Source organism: Oryctolagus cuniculus, chromosome 8 (assembly GCF_051225735.1).
Source record: "Oryctolagus cuniculus isolate XC-2025 breed Fujian yellow rabbit chromosome 8, ASM5122573v1, whole genome shotgun sequence".
Classification (NCBI taxonomy): Eukaryota; Metazoa; Chordata; class Mammalia; order Lagomorpha; family Leporidae; genus Oryctolagus; species Oryctolagus cuniculus.
The window spans coordinates 97,285,236-97,302,746 of NC_142874.1; the positions used below are offsets into that span (position 1 = coordinate 97,285,236).

The 17,511-nt window shown below is 35.4% G+C and overlaps 1 pseudogene; it reads right to left on the reverse strand.

The window, feature by feature from the left end:
• Positions 1–1,853: 1,853 nt before the first annotated feature.
• LOC108178105 (non-histone chromosomal protein HMG-17 pseudogene) lies at positions 1,854–2,113 on the reverse strand (annotated as a pseudogene).
• Positions 2,114–17,511: the final 15,398 nt, after the last annotated feature.

The following is a 17,511-nucleotide window of genomic DNA, read 5'->3' on the forward strand; positions in this document are numbered from 1 at the left end:
ATTCGTTTATCATTTCTCATGGAAGTACAAATCAATGTGTTATTAGGGAAAGGTGATTTTTTTTCTTCTGAAATGCTTTAGGTTAAAGTAAGAAATATTTGATATTTATATCTTTTAAGGATAGATTGAATTAATATTATATACTTTGTTAATGTAGTCTGATTTGGGTACATGTTTTTGCATAGAATTGGAAGGCATTTGTTATTCAAGGTAGACTTCTTCTGATCTGTTTCTATCTTTCATGTAAACATTTCTCCTATCTTTTCTTACTGCTATTATAAATTGAAGGATAGAAAAATTTTTAAAAAATAGTCTTCTCACAGCACACAGCCTTGCACTGTCAAAAATGTCACAGGTTAATGGTAAAGCTCAGCTCCATTTATCTTACTCTGACAACTCAGCCACCCTAGCACAATCTAACAAAAACATTCTTCGCACACCAGGTGACATTCTTGGCCTTTGTTCTTCAATATGGTGGTTGTGACACCATTTACTGGGCAATAACTTTGTACAAACTTTTGGCACATGGTCTCTTCAAGACTTCCCATTAAAGACAAGAGCTTTTAGAATTTCAAAAATACTTGAAAAATATAAATTAACAGAGTATCTCTCTTACTTTCAGCTAATCTGATGATTACTTAAGAAATATAAAGATATTTAACATTTTTATTTGGGAATTATAAAATGTTACAAAATATATTTTAATTTCTCTGACCTTTTGGTTGCATAAACTTCATTGCCTTTTAATACTTAAATGCTAAGTTTCACATCAGGATATGAGGTCTTCTTGTACGCATTGTCCAGGTCACTTGGTAAATGAGTCTGAGTTTCTGAGGAATAGCTTTTTACTGTATTGATGGAAATTTAAACAATTTATGACACTTGAATATTTCTAAACCCATTTCTGTGTTTTGAATTTGATATTGAATAATATCTTTCTTTCTCTCTCAACCAAATAATCATATTAAAGTAGTCACTTTGTAATCTACATTTCTTCTCTACTTTTGATTTCTAAGATTTGATAAGATAGATTTCCCTGCTGTAATACAATGAATTTAAAAAAGGCAGCAATGTTTTGGTGTTAGAAAAAATATATGTATATAAATAAATATGTGTGTGTGTATTACTTGCTATGACATTCAAAGTATTTTTTTACATTTTTAAGTGATTTAAGACTATTATCCAGAAAGTCTTTGCATCTTGTCTTATGATAGAACCAAAAGCCTTCCATTACATTCTGCATTAATTGTTTTCATAAGTCAATTTTATGTTTTCATGTCTAATTTAAGAAGGAAAATTTGTTTTATTTCTTTCTAATTCAAATTTAAGATTAATATTCTAGTAAGATGTGCACATAAGATGCACTTGTGGTTTCAAATTTAAGATTACAGACGTTAAAGTTGTTTTCTAGATTTTCTAGATTCTGCCTGTTGTGCTGGTTACAAATTTTGGGGTGTCAGGTCCCAACAGATCTCTGAGATTAAGGGAGTTAAGTCTAAGCTGAAAGTGGAGAGGAAGAAGAGGGAATAAAATCTAATTTAATTTTTCTGTGCCATATGGTGTTTGTGCCATAGTGGCTGAGTGCCTCAACCGTAGGGAATCCCTCCTCCAGGGAGTCAAAAGGACGTCCATAAAAACTAGAAGGGAGAGGTGTAAATCACCCCCTCCCAACACACACACATCAGTTCAGCTTCAGATACACTTTGATAATGACCTATGCCCCTTCCCCAAAACAACAATGAAGTATTCCTGTGCTAACATACCTTTAAAAAAACAAAAATTCTGCATTTTCTGTAAAACTTGATAAAAACTGTAGTCACCTGAAGTATACAGTTACCAGGAATGCAGACACTTTACTTAGCATCTCCAGCTTCTTCAGGTTTCTGTACTGGCCTGTTTTGGTGTCTCCATTTTCTGCAGGGTTATTCCTACCCTTGCCAGCGTCAGCTTTTCCCCTTTCTCCTTTGGGTGCCTTTTGTCCCTTTTATGCAGGGACCTTTGTAGGCTTGGGTTCTGGCTTAGGAGGACCTGGTTTAGCAGTTAACCTTGTGCATCTTCTCTGTGGTTCATCCTTCACCTTGGCTTTACCTCCTTTAGCCTTTCTCTTGAGCATGGTGGTGGCAGAGGTGGGGTTCAAGAGCTGGATGCATGGATGCAGTGGCGTGTGGGCTTTGATCAATCCAGATGCCATTTTCACCTCTTCTTCACGCTGCTCAGAGGCATTTTTTAAGCTCAAGGATAATGTGCCTTGAGCCTATAATCTAAAACAAAATAAAAAAAAATTTCACACTCTCCTGTTCCTAAACACCTCTTCTTGCTTTGTGCTTTTATTTATATTGGCATGTGCAAGTGAATAAAACTTAGGATTTTGAAGACTTTATCAATTGTGGCAGGATATATTGTTAAGTCTTCTAGATAAAGCTTCTATGTGGTTTTCCAGGTAACCATGTGTATTTCCTCTTAGCGTTTTGAGATAATCAAATGCTATTGGCCTTTTGTGCCACCATAACAAAATACCTGAAACTTGGTAATTTATAAAGAACACACATTCATTTGTTACAGTTCTGTGGACTGGTAAGTCCAAGATCAAGGACCTGGCAGGTTCAAATGTAAGGTAAGGGCTTCACTCCCAGAGCAGAGAAACACTGTGGAGAGCAAGAGGGCAAGCCAGGTAACATCGGTGTGAAGCCTCTTTGGTTAGGGCCTTAATCCCATCACTACGGAGTAGCCCTCACGATGGAGTCACCTCTTAGAGCCCCAACTTTTGAATATTACCACATTGGCAACATCTGAACCTTAAAGGTGACACATTCAAAATAGAGCAAGCATCAAATAATCAAATAGTCATGTAAAAATACACACACACACACACACATTTTTCATTTTTATTTCTTTATCCTACCCCATTGATTTTAGCAGAGATTGCAGTGAGGTGATGCTATTCTTAATGCAAAACAGCTTTTTAGACAGTCTTCAGCACTTACCCTGTCATCCTCAATAAATGTGCAGTTTTAGGGCAGCTATGAAGGAGCAGCCATGATCAGAAGAAATAAGAAAATGAGAACAAATGACTGCATGTTTAGGTTCATGCCAAATTTCATGTCATTTTTGTCATTCAGACCATAGCAAATACTAAATACATTTGTAAACACACACACACACACACACACACATGCACTTGTTGTTTTCTGGTTGTCTGGTGAGGACTTCTGCTTCCAGAGACAGGGAATTCTGTATTTTTACAGCTTCTTTGCAGAGTTTGTACTTAGTAATGAATCATGTTGTTGTGTTCTGTATCTCTCATACGTAAAACGATAGAAATCACACACCATCTATAATTATGCCTAAAACCACCCTTCTTCTGGGTATCAAGTACAACTTGGAACAATAAAAGGCTGACAAGTAATGGATACCTTTGCCACTATTCCTCTTACCTAACAACGAATGAGAATATAAAATCCACCGTAAAGCAGCCACCACAGCATGAGTCCTGAAATTGATTCTACCAAGTGAGCTCCTTGTAGTGAATCAGAACCACCTGATAAAACAACATTCTATTGAGAAGCACAATGCCTCCTGTATTTACACTCAGGTCCCACATTCAGATAGTATTAAAATTTTATGGATGAGTTGTTCTCTGAATGAGCTGGAACCATGAAAGAACTCATTTATGCCATGTTTCTCATACCCTGAACTATTTTGCATTCTTAATAAGTTAAAAGCACTTTGTTCCCCTATCATCTATTGCTATGTATCTATCTATTCAAAGCTTAGTTGTTTAATACAACATTTTCTTCTTTATGCTTGGTGATTCTGTGAGCTAAGTCATGGAATCAGCTTATCAGCTTTTAAGTTATTAATTACAGGTCTCCTTCTGAGTTGCAATAAAACTGTGAGCTGCAGTTGCCATAATCTAAAGGCTGATGGAGTTGCATGTCCAGGAAGGATTATTCTCATGACTGGATGTTGGCACTGACTTTTTACACCAAGGAAATGGGGTCCCCTGAGGTATCTGCCCAGAAAAAAGTTTTTTTAGATTCCCAGGCAGAAGCTGTAGGCTTCTTACCACCTAACATTGCAAGTCTCAACATACTCTTCTGACACATTATATTGGTAAAGAAAATCACAAACGGCAAGCTAGATTTCAAGGACAGAGTAATTATAATCAAGATATTAATGGAGGAATGGCAGGCTCATATTGCAGAAGACATTAGATGATCTTTGGACAATGTTTATTGGGATTTCTTGATTTCACTATATTAGAAAGTACAGATTTTTTTTTTTTTTTTTTGGACAGGCAGAGTTAGAGAGAGAGAGAGAGAGAAAGGTCTTCCTTTTCCATTGGTTCACCCCCTAAATGGTTACTAAGGCTGGCGCACTGCGCCAATCCAAAGCCAAGAGCCAGGTGCTTCCTCCTGGCTTCCCATGCGGGTGCAGGGCCCAAGCACTTGGGCCATTCTCCACTGCCTTCCTGGGCCACAGCAGAGAGCTGGACTGGAAGAGGAACAACCGGGACAGAATCCGGCACCCCGACCAGGACTAGAACCTGGGGTGCCAGCAACGCAGGCAGAGGATTAGCCTAGTGAGACACAGCGCCCTCTGAAAGCATAGATTTTTAATAGTAAATATTACTTGCTAGCAATGCTGAATAAATAAAGCTCAATGATAATAGAACCTTATTTATCCACCATTCTTGTAAATTATTGTATAGTATCATCCTAATCTAGTATAGGTTTTCACAGTTTTTGTTACACATGTCTCCTATTATTCTGGCACTATTTTTCAATGTTACCTAGACTCTATTCACTGTTGGTATCTAATTTATTCCCAGGCCGGCTTACTTTTTTTTTTTTAATCACTTTCTTTTTAACTTGAAGGGACTTCCAAGGCTCAGAAAATGGAATGGGGTAGAATGCGTATCTTTCTACTGCTAATGTGGTGCTTCCTCCTTTATCTAGTTTTCTAATTAGGGAGAGAAGTGAGTGCAAAAGAGATTTTGGTGGTGGCAGTGACAGGGTCCTCTGCCTTTACCCCCAAATTATATCCAAAACCTACAAATGCCACCTAAGCATGTAATCTGTGTTTAAAAACAATGTTTGAAATGCAATGGATCTTCAAGAAAAGTAGAAACATTCCTGTGTACTTCCTGCCAAATGTCATCTTCTTACATGTTACAGAAACATCAGTGATCCTGATTCCTAATTGTGATCACAGTCTTAGACCTAGTGATTTTAATAAGCTATCAGAAGTCACAAAATTAATTTAAAAATAAATTTGTTATTATGTACTCAATTTTCTAATGTCTCAAGTGGTGGTAATGATACTTCTTTGTGCATGTTATTTATTCATTGTACACAAATTTAACAATAGGTACTAAGGATTCAGCTTTACACAACATTCTTGCCTTTATCATACAGTCTAAAAGAGGAATTACGTTAAATACATGTATTAAAATTATATTTATCTAAGTGACAATATATGGTGTGCATTGTATATAATCTGTGCTGCACTCTCTGCTTTAATGGGAACAGAGCTGGAGTAATTTGATTAGTGAGCTGCTTAAACCAATATATTAAAATACTTTAATAGTCACATAAATTTTAAATCTGAGAAAATTAGATAGTATTCATTTGTTGCACTTATAATGTTTTCAAGCCTCATACATTTAAAGTAATATGCTTCTTGATTTCCTACAGGTAAAATCTTTCTTAACTTTTGCTATTTTAAATTCTAATAAGAGTCTTCAGAAGGTACATGTGAATTGTCATATACTGGTCAAATTTCACTAAAAATGATTGTCTAAAAGGTAACCTTTTTATTGTACAAACTTGAAGTTGTTTTTTGTGGGGAGGGAATTTAGAGGTATAACATAGCTGATCTTGTGTTAGCAAATGCTATTCCCCAAGCCATACTGATATCACCACTAGTGATGTTTTTGACAAACAACAAATTAAACAATCAGTCCCTATGCAGTTCTGTGCTCAGAAATAAATGGAGTAGAAACAAATCAATAATGCCAAGTAGAAAAAGACAAAGGCAATAATAAAATAAAATTATTTCCCAGTCTCCAAGAGAATGTTACAAATAACAGAAAAGAAACAATTAAGTTTAAATTTAAAGACTTCTTTAAATTAGAGAGGTGGAAAAAATTTTTTATTTTTCATAATTTGTTGTGGATAATTATTGTTCTGCTACTTTTCTTATGAAAATGCAACTATAAAAGTTGAAATGTTAAAATAAAAAAAATGAGAAGTTAGGAAAACATAGATCCCATTTTTCCCTACGAGTTAAGGTTATATTGCTTAATATATTCTCTTCCTGATCTCACTAAAATGATGTTTTTTCTTTCTTTGTTTTTAAATGCTTTCTATGGGAAAATTGAAGAAATATTCAGGTATATTAGGACCTCCTAAGTGGCTAATATGTAAATCTGAACATCTTCAGGGAAATTAATTTTTTCAATTGAAGAAAATTTTTCTAATGAATTGTAAGTGACCCTATTAGATGAGGTATATCCAATAAGTTCATGGAAAATGGCGTTAAAAATAATGTGTATTTCTATAAACATTTCTATCTCGTATGTGTATATCCATCTATAATATAAAAATACATGTGTCTGAAGAATACATTTTTGCAGAGATGATAAGTCAACATGGAAAGATTCGCTTATGATCTTTAATATAAGCCATTTAAGGACACAAACAGACATTTAGTTATAAAATGAATTCAGGATGCATATAAGCCTAATTAGAACATAAATTCTAATGTGATATAATATGAATCCTACTTGTTATTGCTTAATTTAAAGAGATCCTTTGATTATAGAGACAATTTTAATTTAGGACTGTATATATCATAAGTCATTTCTACAAACATTTCTCTGGACAGAAGAAAGACCATTGAAGCTGGGTATAGTAACGTCCTTTCATAGGACTTCTGAGCCCCTAGTACTCACCAGTTCACTCTGCATATTTTTATGGCACTTATCCTAGTGAACATTTACTGTTTTTTTTTTTTTTTTCTAGCTTTCATTTGGTTCACCTATCTTGTAGCAATAGAGCTCCATTCCCTGAACAGTTGGGATAGTGATTCCCACCACTGGGAATTTTCTAATAAAAAGTGTACTGCCTATTTTCATTGGGATAGGAGATGATCTCAGAAGGTATATGTTCAGGTAATTAATTTGTTACCCCAGCACAATGTGTGGATTTTGTCTTTAATCATCCTTTGGGACCTTTTTCAAGTGCAATATTTTCTTCTGAATCAAGTAAAATCTTAAGGCTATTTTATTCCTAAGTTCTAAAAGTTGGTTTTTAAATTTTATTTAACAATTTATTTTTAAACATAAAATATTGGATGAAAAGATGCTCAATTTAAAGCATGCAATAATTTAATCTTTACAAACATAAACAAATAATATGAAATTCTTAACACTGAAATTGATAAAGATGAAATGTTGTGCTCAGGGAACACAAATCTTGCTGTAATTCTGCTTTCTTATCCCCATATTTCAAGGAGCTGAGAATCTTGTCATGAATGTTACGTTGCCAAATAAGTAAAAGTTATTTATAACATGTATATTTAATTTTTTAAAGTTGAGAGGCAAAGAGAGACAGAAAGACAGAGAAAGCTCCCATTCACTCCCCAGATGCCAGCAACAATTAGGGCTGCATTGGGCCAAAGCTGGGAGTTGGCAACTCAGTTTAGATCCCATGTGGGTGACAAGGACCTCACTGCTTGAACCATCACTGCTACTTCCCAGGGTCTACACTAGCAAGAAGGAAGAATCAGGAGCCAGAGACAGGCATTGAATCCATGCACTTATAGATGAGACATGGGCACCTTAGCTGGCATCTTACCCAGTAGATCAGATGACCATCTCAAGAACACATATGTAAAAATACAATGCATGGGGCCAGCACTGTGGTGCAGTGGGTTAGACCTATGGCTTGAAATGAAAACATCCCATATTAGTGCCAGTTCAAATCCCAGCTGCTCCACTTCCAATCCAGCTTCCTGCTAATGTGCCTGGGAAAGCAGCAGAGTATGTCCTGGGTCCTTGGGCCCCTGCACCCACATGGTAGACCTGGAATAAACTCCTGTCTTTGGCCTGACCTATATCCCCAGTTGTGGTGGCCATTTGAGGAGTGAATCTGTGGATGGAAGATCTCTCTGTCTCTCCTCTCTCTGACTCTGCCATTCATATAAATACATATTTAAAACATGCATTGTTATAAGAACCACCCAAAAAAAGGGAAAACACAGTTTTGTATGTTTCCCAGTTCAAAGTGAATAATGTTACATTTTAGCATTTTTTAAAAGATTTATTTATTAATTTCAAAGGCAGATTTACCGAGCAGCAGAGAGAGAGACAGAGCACTCCCCAAATGACCTCAGTGGCCCTGAGCTGTGCTGATGTGAAACCAGGAGCTTCTTCCAGGTCTCCCACATGGGTGTGGGGACACAAGGACTTGGGCCATCTTACACTGCTTTCCCAGGCCATAGCAGAGAACTGGATCGGAAGTGGAGTGGCTAGGACTTTAACCAGTGCCCATATGGGATGCTGGCATGGCAGGCAGCAGCTTTACCCACTACGCCACATCTTTTTAAATGATCCAAAGTACAAAACCAAGAATGAAACATGGTGTACATTTCTCCTGGTGAGTCTGCAAAAACCAGTCTCCTTGAGGTCCTGGTCTATTTTGGTGAATGTTCTCAGTTACAATTTTTCAAAATTCAATGTAGGTTGCTTTACTTGTTCAGATCTTAATATTTTAGACCCCTGATATCACAGGTTTCAGAAAGTTCTTGGAACACAACTTAAGAAACAAAAACATAGAGAGGAAGAAACACGTCCTCAGTAGCCCATGTACATTGAGGATGCAAGACATGCACACCTGGGATTCCTGAAACGTTCTCACTATGTGGGCTGAGCAACCTTCATTACTCTCAGTTACAGTACAGTGGCTGATGCTCTTTTTAAGCCTTTGGGTTACCTTAAAATTCATGTCCCATTATTAGAAATACAGTAGTAGTTTTAACTTTTCTACCCACCTTCAGCAAATAGACAATGCTATACTGTAGTTAGTTTTCCTGAAAAAGAAAGTATCAAATTTGAATTAAAATGTCCCAGTTCTATTTATGACCCCAAAGTTGTGAAATTGACTTGTCTGCACTTGTTTTTCCTTCCTTTCTCCCATTTGAATCTGCAGTGTGAAGGAAGATGCTGATTGTGTGGCTGATATCTCTTTTCTTTTGATTTTCCCTTCTCCTTGCCTCTTGTAGCTGTGGTTTTGAGCTTCACAAAGAGGGAATATGGAAATAGAGAGAGGATTAAGTTGAATTGTTTCTACCAGAACTATAAATTAACTTTAAGCCCTCTGGGTTGACAGATGTATAATGCTGAACTTCATTATGCACTTCTGTGAGATCTAGACATTCTCTTCTGTACCTATCTCTTTATTTTCCTGACCCAGAAAGATGCCAATATATTCTCCTCTGAGTAACCTCCAGCTTCTTTCTACTCTGGCCCCCTTGACTTTCTAGATGACTCTATTAGACAGCACCCAACACAATTCCATTCTGATATTTCCTCTCTTCTGTTATAGACCTGAGTCACAGGAAAAATTCATGCATCTCCAGTCCTCTCAAAGTCTGGCAATGCAGGAAAATCCTAGTATTGTATTCAACTGTCTATTTAATTCAGGCAGTACACTTGAAAAAATCAGAATATTTTTTGAGGTTCCCTTTCTAGACTTGTTAGAAGGATGTACTTATATACCCTTTTCCAAATGTGTGGAACTCGCAAAACAAGGATAGTTTTTTCAGCAATATACATTTTTCTCCTGTCTGATGGCTCCTAATATGTTTCATTTGGATGATGAATTCATGAGTCATGGGATAAGTTCTTCAGCAGTGCTATCACAAATTCTTTGTGATTGCATTATGATGCCAGGAACAGCCCCTCCTTATAATCTGGGCTGTAAACAGGAGATAGTGGAACAGTGGGAGAGGGACATGGTGCGGGGGAGAAGAGGGAGAAGGAGAGGGAAGTGGATACTGGGCTAGTCAAATGTTTTGAGGCTCTGGATGCTACAGCAGCTAAAAAGCAGTTGATCTCACCATTGCTATGGATACTACTGCTACTATTGTGGTAGCTGGTAGAATTTTTTAAAATAATGTATATCAGATTGTGGGTAGAATCAATGTCATCTAAAGGAAAAAAAAATTGAAATTATTCTTTGGAAATTCCTTTCCATTGGAAAGAAAACCAAAGTATAGCACAAATTACTCATCATAATTATGTGTTAGCATTACAGTATTTTTTCATACAAAAGAGAGAAAGCTACAGTTCTATACCAATGCATGAGGTATTAATTTTAGCCTAACCATGCCTATACTTTTAAAATTTAATTTTAAAATATGTACAACTTCTCATTTCTCTTAGAAATTGTAAAATTGTAAATCGTACTTGTAGAATTATAGGAATCATCCTTTCCATAAGAGAAAAATTATAGAAGCAAATAATAAAATACAAGTACTTAAAAACTTATTTTCAGAGTAAAAAACAAAATAATATGAAGATTTAAAGCTAAATAGCAATAGTTATTATTTAGTCATTCACTTGGTTTCAATAAATAATTACAATTTGTTACAAATAATATATAGTATATGGTGACTTAAAGACTACATTTAATAAAATGCTATTCTAGAAATAAAAACAACCAATGGATGAATCAAATATATGATATGAGTAATCAGGACTCTTGCTGAAATACATCTACAAGAGAAAATAACAACAGAGTTTGTATGTATCCCTGAAATTAATCTATGTTTCTTTGACTTTTCCAATAAAATGTATTTTCTCTATTTTTTGCACAAGGGTGTTCATTGCTAGTACACCTACTAAGGTTTGTAGAAAAAAATATGCAACCCTGGGAGAGCAGGACTCCTGAGTGCTCACTGATTATATTCATATGCAGTAAGGCTATCAGTTAATGGCCAACATAAAAAAAGTAAAACTTACTTTAAAGGGGATATTAAACAGAGTCTTGAATTAGAAAATATCGTCCATCTAGAAAGCCTTGCTACTCTTGAAAACACATACAATGATGTGCTTGCAAAGGTCATGCAATAAAAGTCACAAAGTCAGAATACAAAAATATCTCATGTGATGGGAAGAACAAACATTTAAAAATAGACAACATCAACGTCTTGTATCCTGGAGAGTCCTAGACCATTTCAAATCATTATGAAGAAGGCGAACAGAGCTGAGCTGCTGCTTGAAAACTAATTTTCTTTCAGTTCTTATCTAGGAATGAAAATTAGATCTAAAAATTCCATGGCTGAAAGCTTGATTACACATATAAAACCTACAGCAGGGTATTGCTGTGGCTTCTGAACTAGTTTTTCCAATGATTTTTTGTGGAATGTTTTGAGATGAGATTCAAGACCTTGTACAGGTAACTTTTTTCAAATACAATTTAGTTTTCCTTTATTTGTAATAGCACAAGTAAATTTGTAATCACTAATATGCATTACCAAATGTCTCAATTAACTACCAGCTAATGATACTCTAAATTTATAAATACAACTTAGGCTTACAATGTCAGGATCATGATTTATTTACATGTTTTGAAAGTTTCATTTTCAAATTTTCATCAATAATTTACTGTTAAAATGATGCCTCTATGGAAAACCTGCAAATCATAATTTATTTGTAAAATATTAATTTTTAAAATGATATTAACAAGAGACAACATATATTATTCAATAAAAGAAGCCTAGGACTTTGAATCATGGACTGGAACTCATAACCAGATATATCAGCATTTTTTTTAATTTTGTACAACTAACATAAGATTTAGGTTTCTGATACTTCATAAAATGTTTCATGGAGATATTTAATTTGAATGAGATAATATTTTCATCAAATACATGAAAGCATATTCTAAATTCTGATATAAATGCTTTTAGCACTATCAGATATATTGGATATCAAAGTATTTTAAGTAGATTTTTCACTGGGTTGGAACTTTTAATGCTTTTTGAAAACTCTTTACCTTAGAAAAGTGCATTTGATCCAGAAACTCATATATTTGTGTTTCTATCAATAGTGAACCCTAAAATGGTAATTGAATGGTACAGTGAGGAGATAGATGATTTTTTTGTTTATCAGGAAAGAAAGGAAACAAATGGATATAATTGTCAAAATTAATAAATTATAAATGCATACATCCTAGAGTGTAAAATAGCTCCTTAATGGGCTATTTTTAATTATTATGGGCAGTTTAAAGCTTAATATAGGCTCTTGGTTCAACATGGAAAGTTTTGGATTACATTTTGGCTAATGTTTTGCACAATAGCAATATGTACCAAAATTCAATTTTGTTCATCTTTTTGCAAGGAGAAAAAGGAAAAGATGAGGATATTAGCTGTCTGAAGTATTTCTTAAAAGCATAGATATTTCTGAAAAACAGGACAGTTACAATCAAAATAGCCTGGTACTGGTGCAACAATAGACATGCAGACCAGTGGAACAGAATAAAACCCCAGAAGTTAATCCATGAAGCTATGATCAACTAATCTTTGATAAATAAGATAAAATCAATATCTTGAGAAAGGAGAGTCTCTTCAACAAATAGTGCTGGAAAATTGAATCTACACATGCATAAATATGAAACAAGACCCCTGCTTCATACCTTGTACAAGAACCAAGTCACAGTAGATTCAGGATTTGAACCTAAAACCTGAAACCCTCAAATTAATAGAGGAAAACAGGGGAGACACTACAAGACATTAGGTTAGGCAAGGTCTCTTTGGATAAGACCCCAGAAACACTGGCAATACCAGCAAAAATAGAAAAATGAGATTATATCAAACTAGGGTGCTTTTGGCACAACAAAAGGAACATTCCACAAACTGAAGAGGCAACCAATAGAATGGGAGAAAATATTTACAAACTATACATCTGATAAAGGATTAGTAGACAGAATATATAAGACACTAAAAGAAACAAAATAATCCAATTAAGAAATTGGCTAGGGATATGAACAGATATTTTCCAAATGGTACAGCAAGCCTTTGAAAACTTGCTCAGGATCACTCACCATCAGGGAAGTACAAATAAAAACCAAAATGAGGTTTCACCTCAGCCCAGTTAGAGTGGCTGTCATCCAAAAATAAAAACGAACAAGCAAACAAACAAATAAGTGCTGGCAAGTTGTGGTACAAATGTGAACTAGTACAACTATTATATAAGACAGCATGAAGATTCCTCAGAAATCTGAAAATTCATCTACCACACAACCCAGCCATCCTACCCTTGAGTATTTACACAAATAAAAAGAAATCAGCATATGAAAATGTTATATGTACTCCCATGTTTATAACAGCTCAATTGTCATTAGCTAAAATATGGAACCAAGCCAGATGATGACTGGATAAAAAAATGTGATGCATATGCATGATAGAATACTACTCAGCCATAGAAAAGAATGAAGTCCCATCTTTCACAAAAATTAGATGCAATTGAAGATCATTATGGTTAGTGAAATAAGTCATTCCCGGCTGGTGCCATGGCTCAATAGGCTAATCTTCCACTTTGCGGCGCTGGCACACTGGGATCTTGTCCCAGTTGGGGCGCTGGATTCTATCCTGGTTACTGCTCTTCCAGTCCAGCTCTCTGCTGTCACCCCGGAGGGCAATGGAGGATGGCCCAAGTGCTTGGGCCCTGCACTCCATGGGAGACCAGGAGAAGCACCTGGCTCCTGCCTTTGGATCAGCTCAGTGCGCCAGCCACAGCGGCCATTAGAGGATGAACCAACGAAAAAAAAAAAAGGAAGACCTTTCTCTCTGTCTCTCTCACTGTCCACTCTGCCTGTCAAAAAAAAAAAAAAAAAAAAAAAAAAAAAAAAAAAAAAAAGAAAAGAAAAAAAGAAGAAAAAGAAAGAAAAAAATGTCATTCCCAAAAAGGTAACTAATATATAAAGTACAAAAACGTATATGTATGAAACTGACATCTTGAGATTTGATTATTATTTATAGCCCTTGTTTATTCTCTGAGGAACAATTGTCTTTTTACTTACTAGTTGTTGAATTTTTATTTAGTGGAGGATTAATATTGTGATTATAGTATAAATCAAAAATCTGTCATTACAAAAATTAAAGAAAAATTTAAAAAATGAGAAGCAATGATAGATGGAAAGTATTATGTTGTTAAAACTATATATATGAAATACATGAAATTTGTTCTACTTATATGCATATGTAAAAAGACAAGTTAAAAAACAATATTATGGGCTGGTGCCACGGCTCACTAGGCTACTCTGCCTTGCAGCACTGGCACACCAGGTTCTAGTCCTGGTTGGGGCGCCGGATTCTGTCCTGGTTGCCCCTCTTCCAGGCCAGCTCTCTGCTGTGGCCAGGGAGTGCAGTGGAGGATGGCCCAAGTACTTGGGCCCTGTACCCCATGGGAGACCAGGAGAAGTACCTGGCTCCTGCCATCGGATCAGCGCGGTGTGCCGGCTGCGGTGCGCCGGCCACGGCGCGCTGGCCGCGGCAGCCATTGGAGGGTGAACCAACGGCAAAGGAAGACCTTTCTCTCTCTCTCTCTCTATCACTGTCCACTCTGCCTGTCAAAAAAAAAAAAATACTATGAACATTTTTCTGAGAGGCTTTGAAAGGAAGAAGGGAAAGGCATGGTAATGCTCAGATATTTAGTTGGTTTTGACTTAGAAGATAATGTAAGATTTTTTGGAACTAATTTTTAATAGAAGTCAGATCTGGCCATTAAAACATTTCAGTTCTCTAGCATATACAGATACGTCTCCATTTCCATGCTAAGAATCCTATTTATTTGCAGGGTTATTGGAAAAATAAGTCAACTAAATATGAATATCTCCCTTAAAGAGAAACTTGTAAAACCAGTTCTTGATTTTTAGTTAACAGAAGCGTAGAGTAGAACTCTAAAAGGATTAAGCTCATTCAGATTATATTTTGACATTTAGTCATATAATTACTGAGGGACATAGAAGAACATCGTGTCATTCAACACACTTATCTATTCTGAGAGAGAATGCTCTGACTTTGCCTTGGAAGTCAGTATTAGAAAATAGAAACTAAGATTATCAGTAACGACACATTTTTTTCCCCTTCTTTTTCTTTCAGGGAGCACTATTTCAATGTGTAGTAAGATATGTTTCCTTTTAAGTATTACTTATCAAAAATCTTTGGTTCACTGCATTGTAGATACACTATCTAAGATATTTCTTTGTCATATTCCTCTGGCCACATTCCTATTTCAAACTCAGAAGACCTGCAAAATATGAGCCTATCCTTTCAGGATACAGATTACTAGATTACCTTTTAGATTACAGGGCTACTGTAGAGTAAAAGCCCAGCCCAAGGATCAGCCTAAGAACATATCCAGATATCCAACTTCAAAACTGAGTCTTTTGTGTGATTAAAAAGTTTTTGCTATTTGAAGTTTCGGAAATGGAGGGTATCCGTTAAGATTTTAATTTTTTTTTAAGTTGACATTAACTGACCTTGGCATTTTCCATCTTTTAAAATTTTATTTAAGTTATACAAGTTTCATGTATTTCATACATACAGATTTAGGAACACAGTGACATTTCCTCCCCTACACTCTCTCCTGCCCACGCTCCAACCCTTCTTCATCCTCTCTCTCACATTTCCACTTTTAATTTTTATAAAGATCTATTTTCAGTTTACTTAATGCTCATATAGTTAACCCTAAACTAAGTAAGAGATTTCAACAAATAGTGGTTGCCCACACAGGTGCAGTGGCCCAAATACTTGGGCCATCTTCCACTGCTTCCCCAGCCCATAGCAGAGAGCTGGATAGGAAGTAGAACAGCCAGGATTGGAACTGGCACCCATATCGGATGCCGGCACTGCAGGCAGTGGATTTACCTGCTATGCTAGGTAAATTCAGCCCCTGTTTTAATTTTTAATTGTAAAACAAACATAAAATGAAATTTATCATGTTACTCATTTTTAAGTGTACACCTCAGTAAAGTTAAGTGCATTCACATTGTTGTGCCAAAAACCTCCTGATTTTTTTTTTTTTTCCTTGCAAAATTGAAATTCTGTACTCATTGAGCAACAAATCCCCCTTCTTCCCTCCAGTCAGCCTTTGGCACTCACCATTCTACCTTCTGTCTCTATAAATCTGACCACTCTTGAGATACCTCATGTAAATGGAATCATACTGTATGTGAGCTTGTGTGTGTGTGTGTGTGTGTGTGTGCGAATACTTCAATTAGCATATGGCCCTCAGGGTTTATCCATGATGTAGCAGGCATTAGAATTTCCTTCCTGAATAATAGTGTATTGCCTGTATATAAAGTTTTGTTTATTCATTCCTCTATTAGATAAATCCCTTGGGTTGCTCCCACATTTTAACTAGAATGAATAATGCTACTGTGAACGTGGTTACTGCGCAGATATCTCTGTAAACCCTGCTTTCAGTTCTTTTGGCTAAATACCCAGAAATGGTATTCCTGGATCATCTGGGAACTCCAGTTTTGCTTCATGCGAGGAATGGCAATACTGTTTTCCGTAGTGGCCACGCCATTCTACATATTTTCCAAGCAGGCACAAGTTTTTCAGTTTCTCCGCATACTTGCTAGCCCTTATTATCTTCTCTTTTTTATTCTCTTGGATGTGAGATGATATATCTCATTATTGCTTTTATGTGCACTTCCCTGATTAGAGCATGTTACTATTTAAATCTTTTTCATGTTATCTTCCTTAAAGAAATTCCTATTTACATTTTTTCCATTTTTATTTATTTATTTTTTGCTGTTCTTGACTTGAAGGTGTTCTTACATATTCTGAAAATCACTTATTATTAGATGTATGATTGGCAAATATTTTCTCCCATAAAATAGGTTGTCTTTTATACTGTTGATTGTGTTGTTTCATATGTCCTTTAAGATGAACTTAAATCTTCAAATTAAGAAGTAAACTAACACAAAATTAAAAAAAAAGTAATATTAATGATGACGTGAAGTAATAGTGATAGATGAAATAACATATTTCTATTTTCTTTTTCCATTTCCAGTGATTTATATTTTCTTTAATATCAAACTACTTGTACTTTTAAAACTAAATACATCCTAAACATTTTTCCAAATGCTCTATGCTTAAAAATATAGTGAGCTAGTTTCTAAAAAGTGAAAGTGTTGATCCAAAGTGTATGCACACTTTTAATTTCAATAGAATTGGATGTATTACTTTCCAAATGACTGTTACAAATTTATATACATTGCACAGAAATGTATAAAAGTATTGGTTTTCACTTCATAATACCAGGTTTAAATTCTGTCCAGCAATGGAAAGTGGAAACTCTGATATAATTTAAGTTTTTCAATAGCTTTATACTTTTGTATGTTACCTATATGTACTTTATCTTTTATAAATTATATGAATATCCTCCCCCATTTTTCTTTCTCTGTTTGTGACCTATGTAAATGATAACTCATC